A 7,946-nucleotide genomic window follows, 5' to 3' on the forward strand; every position below is an offset into this window, starting at 1 on the left:
TTTTTCTTTGCACTGCAAAAATTAAGTAGCCTGAGGATTATCTGTTCCTTCAGGTATTTGGATATGTAGCTGTGAAATAACTTAGACCTGTTATGGAAAATGATTATTTGATAACTTTTTCAATTTCTTCTGTGACTATTGACCTCTTCAGGCTAATATTTTTAGAATCAGTTTTAGAAGATTACATTTCCCCACCTCCATTTTTTATTCATATCTATGCTTTATTACTTAATTTATTAGGTTCATGACTGTTCCAATTTTATTGTAAGTTATACCTTAATTAACATATAGTGATCCATAGTCCATTTTAATGACTTTTTGCCTTGACTTCTTCCTACTTTGGTAATTATATTGCTTCACCAGCTTATTGATATCTTTTTTCCATTCCTTCTTAAGCTCTCTTTTTCTTCTTTGTCTTCCTCCTTTTTCCTTCCCCTATATTTCGGTATTTTTCTGACCTAGGAGTAACTGGTTTATTGAAATCTGTGAAATACTTGGGAGACAATTAAGAACAGTTTTATTTCTCTCGGGTCTCTGCCTTTAAACGTGTCCTACATATTTCTCTCCCTGTCTCTCTGATGAAATGACAACAGTGTTCATTTCAGTCTAAGGTAAAACTCTAATTCTTCATCCATTTGTGGCTTTCCCCAGGCACCCCCATCTCCATCCAAAGAACCCTAAGCTCAGGACACTGAGGGGACACTGATAACAGGCAGCATCAATTTTTTTCCTCATTATTTCTCCTCTTCTCTTCATTTTGCGGGTCTTCTGGGGTAGGGTGGGGGTGTGTGCATAGGAGAAGCAATAAGAGAAAAATCAAAAAACTTAGAAATAAAAAAAAAAAGCTGATCTTGTGTTAGAGTAATCTCTTGGTTCACATCACCTGGCTTAGATACTTTCTGTGTGATAGCACCCTGTACTAGGCAGGGTTCTCCAGAGAAACAGACCAATAAGATGTGTGTGTGTGTGTGTGTGTGTGTGTGTGTGTGTGTGTGTGCATGTAGGAAGGGAGGGGGAAGAGTGAGCAAATATGAGGGACTGATTGATTGATTTTACAAATGGGCTCACATGATTGAGGAGGATGGTGAGCCCCAACTCCGCAGGGTGGACCCACTGGGTCTAGAGACCCAGGGAAGAACTGAGGTTGCAGTTCAAGTGCCAATGCTGTCTGATGGCAGAATTCCTTCTTTCTTGGAGGAGGCCAGTCTCTGTTCTGTTAAGGTCTTCAACTGATTAGATGATGCCCACCTACATTGTGGAGACTAATCTGCTTTGCTTCAAAGTTGACTGATTTAAATGCTAGTTTTGTCAAAAGAAAAACTTTGCAGAAACATCTAGAAGAGTGTTTGATCAAATACCTGGGTAATGTGGCCCATCCACGTTGACACATAAAATGAACTGTCAGAGACCCACTGCATAACTCTGCTGTCGTCTTAGGACCCCTGCCCTAAACTGTTACCCCAGCAGCACACTTCTTCCTGTTGGGTTTCCTCACCCTAGAAAGCAACTCTCTTTGGAGGACTCTCTTGAACAATGTCAAGCCTGCCTGCCTTCCCAGGTCCTCCTGACCCAGAGAAAATTCTCTCACTCTTATTCTGCCACTCTGCTGCGTCTCTTCTTACTCCTTCCACGCTCCTCCAGCCAGACTCCGGCTCTCAGAATTCTTCAGAGAAGCACCACACACTTTTCTTTCACTCCCTGGTGAAAGTGTTAGTCGCTCAGTCATGTCCAACTCTGTGACTCCATGGACTGTAGACACCAGGCTCCTCTGTCCATGGAATTCTCCAGCCAAGAATACTGGAGTGGGTAGCCATTCCCTTCTCCAGGGATCTTCCCGACCCAGGGATTGAATCCAGGTCTCTTGCATTGCACGCAGATTCTTTACCATCTGAGCCGTCAGGGATGCCCTCAACTCCCTGGGATGCATGTCAGACTTCAAAGAACTTCTCCTCTTGCTCCTCTGCTCTGATGTCAACACCAGGAGGGGTTTACAAGTTTCCGCAGTTTAGCAAGTTTGAGTACCTGACAGGAGACTGAGATGCAAGTCTCCTCTTTTTTTTTTTTTTCTAATTTTTTAATTTTATGTTGGGGTATAGCTGATTAACCATGTTATGATAGTTACTTACAAAACAGAAAGGTCTCCTCTTCTTTTTTTTTTTTTCTTTTAGGGCTCCTCTTCTTAAAGCACTCACAATCTTTCTAGATTGTTTTCATGGAGTTGGGGGCTTATACTCCCTCCCCTCCTTCACAAGGGGAAAGAAAAGCCTCAGCACACTTTCCTAATGACGCCTCCTCTAAAATCACTCAAAATTCAACTAAGCCTCCTATGAGTTGCTCATTTTTCTTTATGTAAGCAAGTTGGGGCAAGGAGGTGAGGGTGTCTTATAAGCCCTGGAAGCATATGTGAGCTACTTATGGCTCTCTTTAGAATTTGGCAATACTTGGCCCCTATTATACTCAGCTTTTGGGCTCTAAACAAATTATGAGACAACAGGAAAAGTCCTCCTCAATCTCAAAAATTTATCATTGCTGTTTTTTTGTATTTTTAATCTTTCTTTGCTGTTTTTGTTTCACTGTAACTTTATGAACATAGATTTGTGTTTTAAAATATTCTGTTTCACTCTCATTGGGTAATCATGGGTCACATGTCTGTTCTGAACCAATCACTATGATGGGTAGGGCTGCCTAGATTGCCTTAGATCAATCAACTTCTTTCTTTTGTTTCTGTTACCACCTCTCTCAATGTTAATATTTCATACCTCTTTCCTTTTTGTTCTGGGAGCCTTTCTCCGGTTTGTCCTCCACACCTCTGAATGGATTTCTTCTTTAATAAGTTTTGTTTTTTACTGCCTTCAATATGAATTTTAATGCCATTCCATTAAAACTTGTATTACTTTTTAGTTTTTAACCACTTCCCTTTTGTTTCTTTGTTCCAATTTGTTCTCTTTAAAATTATTTTTCAATTTTATATTGGAGTAGAGTTGTTAGTTTCAGGTGTAAAGAGAAGTTATTCAGTTATAGATATATGTGTATCTACTCTTTTTCAAATCGTTTTTCCATTTATGGTGTTACAGAATATTGAGCAGAGTTCCCTGTGTTATATTCTCTTCTATTGGCTTCCTGCATTAAAAAAAAAAATTCTCAGAAGCTACCTCTTTGTAAATTTTTTTTGGGGGGAAGGTACTGTAAAGGAATACAAAAAATATGTTCTGTGCTGTATAACAATATGAATGTACTCAATGCCACTGAATTGTACACTTAAAAATGATTACAATGATACATTTTATATTATGTACCTTTTACCACAGTAAAAATATATTCTGTTTCCTATAGAAAATAATTTTCAATGTGTATTCTCCTGTGTATTCAGAGTAATATTTTCTTTCCCTTGCAATAAAATATTTTATTAGCCCATATGCTTTGTTGATTTGCTTGTTTTTCTGTTATCTCCAATGTTGGCAGGATCTGTCCAGGTTCAGTTTTCTCAAAAGTCAGGGTCCATGCAGAAGTCCCAGTATCTTTAGAGTAAAATGTTCCTTCTCTGATCTAGACTTGGAATGGTTTACCTGTTCAGAATTTCCAGTACTATGTCTAATTTTTGGTAGAAATTGCCTGGGATCTTCTATTCTTCTAGCTATTTTATCAAATTAAAATTTTCATAGAACATAAGAGACAGTATTTAATTCTTTTGTATGTATGCAATTATTTATATAGTCATCCCTCAGTATCCACAGGTTCTATAACCACAGATTCAACCATCTGCAGATCAAAAATATTTTTTAAAAATCCAGAAAGTTCCAAAAAATTAAATTTGAATTTGCTGTGTGCCAGCAATTTTTTATATAGCATTTACATTGTATTCACTATTCTTTCCATAACATTTGCATTGTATTAGGTAGTATAAGTTGGAGAAGGAAATGGCAACCCACTCCAGTGTTCTTGCCTGGGGAATCCCAGGGACGGGGGAGCCTGGTGGGCTGCCGTCTATGGGGTCGCACAGAGTCGGACACTACTGAAGCGACTTAGCAGCAGCAGCAGGTAGTATAAGTAATCTGTGCATGCATGCTAAGTCACTTCAGTTGTGTCCAACTCTGCAACTCTATGGACTGTATCCTGCCAGGCTCCTCTGTCCATGGGATTCTCCAGGCAAGAACACTGGAGTGGGTTACCATTTCCTTCTCCAGCGGATCTTCCCAACCCAGGGAACTTGCGTCTCTAAAGTCTCCTGCACCTGGCAAGCCACATAAGTAATCTAGAGATAATTTAAAATGTACAGAGTGGAGCCTCAGTGGTAAAGAATCTGCCTGCCAAAGTAGGAGACCTGGGTTCAATCCCTGGATCGGGAAGATTCCCTGGAAGAGGAAATGGCAACCCACTCCAGTATTCTTGCCTGGAGAATCTCATGGACACAGGAGCCTGGCGGGCTACAGTTCATGGAGTAGCAAAGAGTCGGACACAGCTGAGCAACTGAGCACACACACATGTGAGCAGGTTGTATGCAAATACCACACCATTAATCCAAAGGACCTGAGCATTTGCTGATTCTGGTAGCCATGGCAGGTCATGGAACCAATGCCACGTGGATACCAAGAGATGACTGTAGGTGAGAGATTACACCCTTTTCATGAAATGCTCCCAGATATTCTAACTCTACATTAAAAAAAATTATTTATTTTTTAATTGAAGAATAATTGCTTTTCAGAGTTGTGTTGGTTTCTGCCAAACTGATGTCTAACTCTACTTTTGTTTACAGAGCATTTCTGAAGATATATACACATCCAGAATAAAATATGTTACAGCCAGATACTTCCCATGTACTGGCAACTGAGATCTGCCCTTTCTCTCCATCCTGCTGCAGCCAGAACCCCAGTAAAGCCTTGCCTGAATTTCCCGTCTGGCCTCTTTCAATTTCTATTGATTAAGGAGGCCAAGAACCCTGGTTGGTAACAAAAGGATCATTGGTAACAATAGGATTATTTTACAATTTGTTAATATGCATGTTAAAAATCTCTGCTACCTCTTCTTCCCCTTTTCTTCCTGAGCAGTCCAGTTTTAAAGCTATCAGGGCAAGACAGGCATCCATGCTGGGGCGGGCAGGTCCTAGCCACGGTGGCCCAGACTGAGGTGACCGAGTATCCACCCTGCATACAGCTTGGGGTTCTGTGGCATCTCGAGGAGGGTCAGGGGGGTTCCCTGCAGCAGCGTGAGAAAGCCATCTGCACAGGGGCTGCCTGGCCTGGTTTGCCTGTGTCAGAGCCGGACCCGGGAAGGAGGGAGTCCCCATGTGGGGGAGTGTCAGTCTGTCTGGTGGCAAAGCTGAGTAGGGTGATGAGGGTGTCCATAGAGGAGAGATTAGTTATATAAGTCTATGCTGTGTCATGCTTAGTCGCTCAGCTGTGTCTGACTCTTTGCCACCCCCATGGACTGTAGCCTGCCAGGCACCTCTGCCCGTGGGGATTCTCCAGGCAAGAATACTGACATGGGTTGCCATGCCCTCCTCCAGGAGATCTTACCAACCCAGGGATCAAACCTAGGTCTCCTGCATTGCAGACGGATTGTTTACTGTCTGAGCCACCAGGGAAGCCCAGTCATATATGGGGTGTTGCTCAAATAAATAAATACATTAAGGATAATTGGCAGTCAGATATCCCACTATCAGAGCGAGGGAGACAATCACTAAGTTCAGTTCAGTTCAGTCGCTCAGTCATGTCTGGCTCTTTGCGACCCCATGGACTTCAGCATGCCAGGCTTCCCTGTCCATCACCAATTCCTGAAGCTTGCTCAAATTCATGTCCATCAAGTCGGTGATACATCCAACCATCTCATCCTCTGTCGTCCCCATCGCCTCCTGCCTTCAATCTTTCCCAGCATCAGGGGCTTTTCCAATGAGTCAGTTCTTCACATAAGGTGGCCAAAGTATTGGAGTTTCAGCTTCAGCATCAGTCCTTCCAATGAACACCCAGGACTGATCTCCTTTAGGATGGACTGGTTGGATCTCCTTGCAGTCCAAGGGACTCTCAAGAGTCTTCTCCAATACCACAGTTCAAAAGCATCAATTCTTTGGTGCTCAGCTTTCTTTATAGTCCAACTCTCACATCCATCCGTGACTACTGGAAAAACCATAGCTTTGACCAGATGAACCTTTGTTGGCAAAGTAATGTCTCTGCTTTTTAATATGCTGTCTAGGTTGGTCATAGCTTTTCTTTCAAGAAGCAAGCGTCTTTTAATTTCATGGCTGCAGTCACCATCTACAGTGATTTTGGAGCCTCCAAATATAAAGTCTCTCACTGTTTCCATTGTTTATTCATCTATTTGTCATGAAGTGATGGGACAAGATACCGTGATCTTAGTTTTCTGAATGTTGAGCTTTAAGCCAACTTTTTCACTCTCCTCTTTCACTTTCATCAAGAGGCTCTTTAGTTCTTTTTAACTTTCTGCCATAAGGGTGGTATCATCTGTCTATCTGAGGTTATTGATATTTCTCCCGGCAATCTTGATTCCAGGTTGTGCTTCATCCAGCCCAGCATTTTGCGTGATGTGCTCTGCATATAAGTTACATAAGCAGGGTGACAGTATATAACCTTGACGTACTCCTTTCCCTAATTGGAACCAGTCTGTTGTTCCGTGTCCAGTTCTAACTATTGCTTCTTGACCTGCATACAGATGTCTCAGGAGGCAGGTAAGGTGGTCTGGTATTCCCATCTCTTGAAGAATTTTCCACCGTTTGTTGTGATCCACACAGTCAAAGGCTTTGGCATAGTCAACACAGCAGAAGTAGATGTTTCTCTGGAACTCTCTTGCTTTTTTGATGATCCAGCAGATGTTGGCAATTTGACCTCTAGTTCTTCTGCATTTTCTAAATCCAGTGTGAACATCTGGAAATTCATGGTTCATGTACTGTTGAATTACTAAGTAGAAAGAGATAAAACTGTAAAGAATCCTGTAGTGGTCAGATTGGAGTTAAAGGCATCTATGTGGAGTTGAGGTTCTCAGTATAGGTGGATATAGGAACAAACGCAGATTTCAATGGATGTATTACATGCACACATGTATTTCTAAGCTCACTCTACTGGGATGGCCTGGGAGCCCAGGAGGGGACACCTGGATCACACTGGGCATCCCTGTCACATCAGATAGTGATGGTAACCATTTACAACACAACATGTGTAAACCATTAGAGGTTACCAAGTGAGTACATTGAAATTTTGATGAGCAATGGAAAATTTACATAATGTCAAAATCCCCACAAAATACACACGACTTACAAGACAAAAAATGAGGTATTTTCCAATGGAGGGCCTGGTAGGCACAAGCTCAATGAAGTGAATGTTATCAGTACTGAGATAGATCAAATCATGTGCTATCTGAAAAAATACAATAGTAATAACAGCATCCTTTCCATGATGCATCTACCAAAGATGCACAAACATCAGACACCTCTGGTTGAAGGAGATTTTACAGAATAATGAGGCTCTATTAATTAAGTTAACAAGGTCATGAAAGTCAAGGCCAGAGGAGGAACTGTTCCCAGATTAAAAGAGAATAAGGAGACACAACAAGGGCATGGAGAACTTGATTCTGAATTGTATCCTTCTACTGTGAAGGACGGGCTTCCCTGGTGGCTCAGATGGTAAAGCATCTGCCTACAATGCAGAAGACCCGGGTTCGATCCCTGGGTCGGGAAGATCCCCTGGAGAAGGAAATGGCAACCCACTCCAGTACTCTTGCCTGGAAAATCCCATAGGCCGAGGAGCCTGGTAGGCTACAGTCCATGGGGTCGCAAAGAGTCGGACATGACTGAGTGACTTCACTTCACTGTGAAGGACATTAATAGGACAAATGGCAAAATTTGAACAGGGTCTGGGTAAACTCCAAGAGATGGTGAAGGACAGGGAAGCCTGGAGTACTGCAGTCCAGGGGGTCACATAGAGTTGAACATGACTTAA

General features: G+C 41.9%; 1 non-coding gene across 1 annotated transcript; it reads left to right on the plus strand.

The window, feature by feature from the left end:
- The first annotated feature begins 7,612 nt into the window (after nucleotides 1-7,612).
- TRNAC-ACA (transfer RNA cysteine (anticodon ACA)) lies at nucleotides 7,613-7,684 on the plus strand. The gene has a single exon. It is a non-coding gene; the product is annotated as a tRNA-Cys (tRNA).
- The last annotated feature ends 262 nt before the right edge of the window (nucleotides 7,685-7,946 follow it).

The sequence above is a fragment of the Dama dama genome, chromosome 18, assembly GCF_033118175.1.
Source record: "Dama dama isolate Ldn47 chromosome 18, ASM3311817v1, whole genome shotgun sequence".
In the NCBI taxonomy this organism is placed as follows: domain Eukaryota; kingdom Metazoa; phylum Chordata; class Mammalia; order Artiodactyla; family Cervidae; genus Dama; species Dama dama.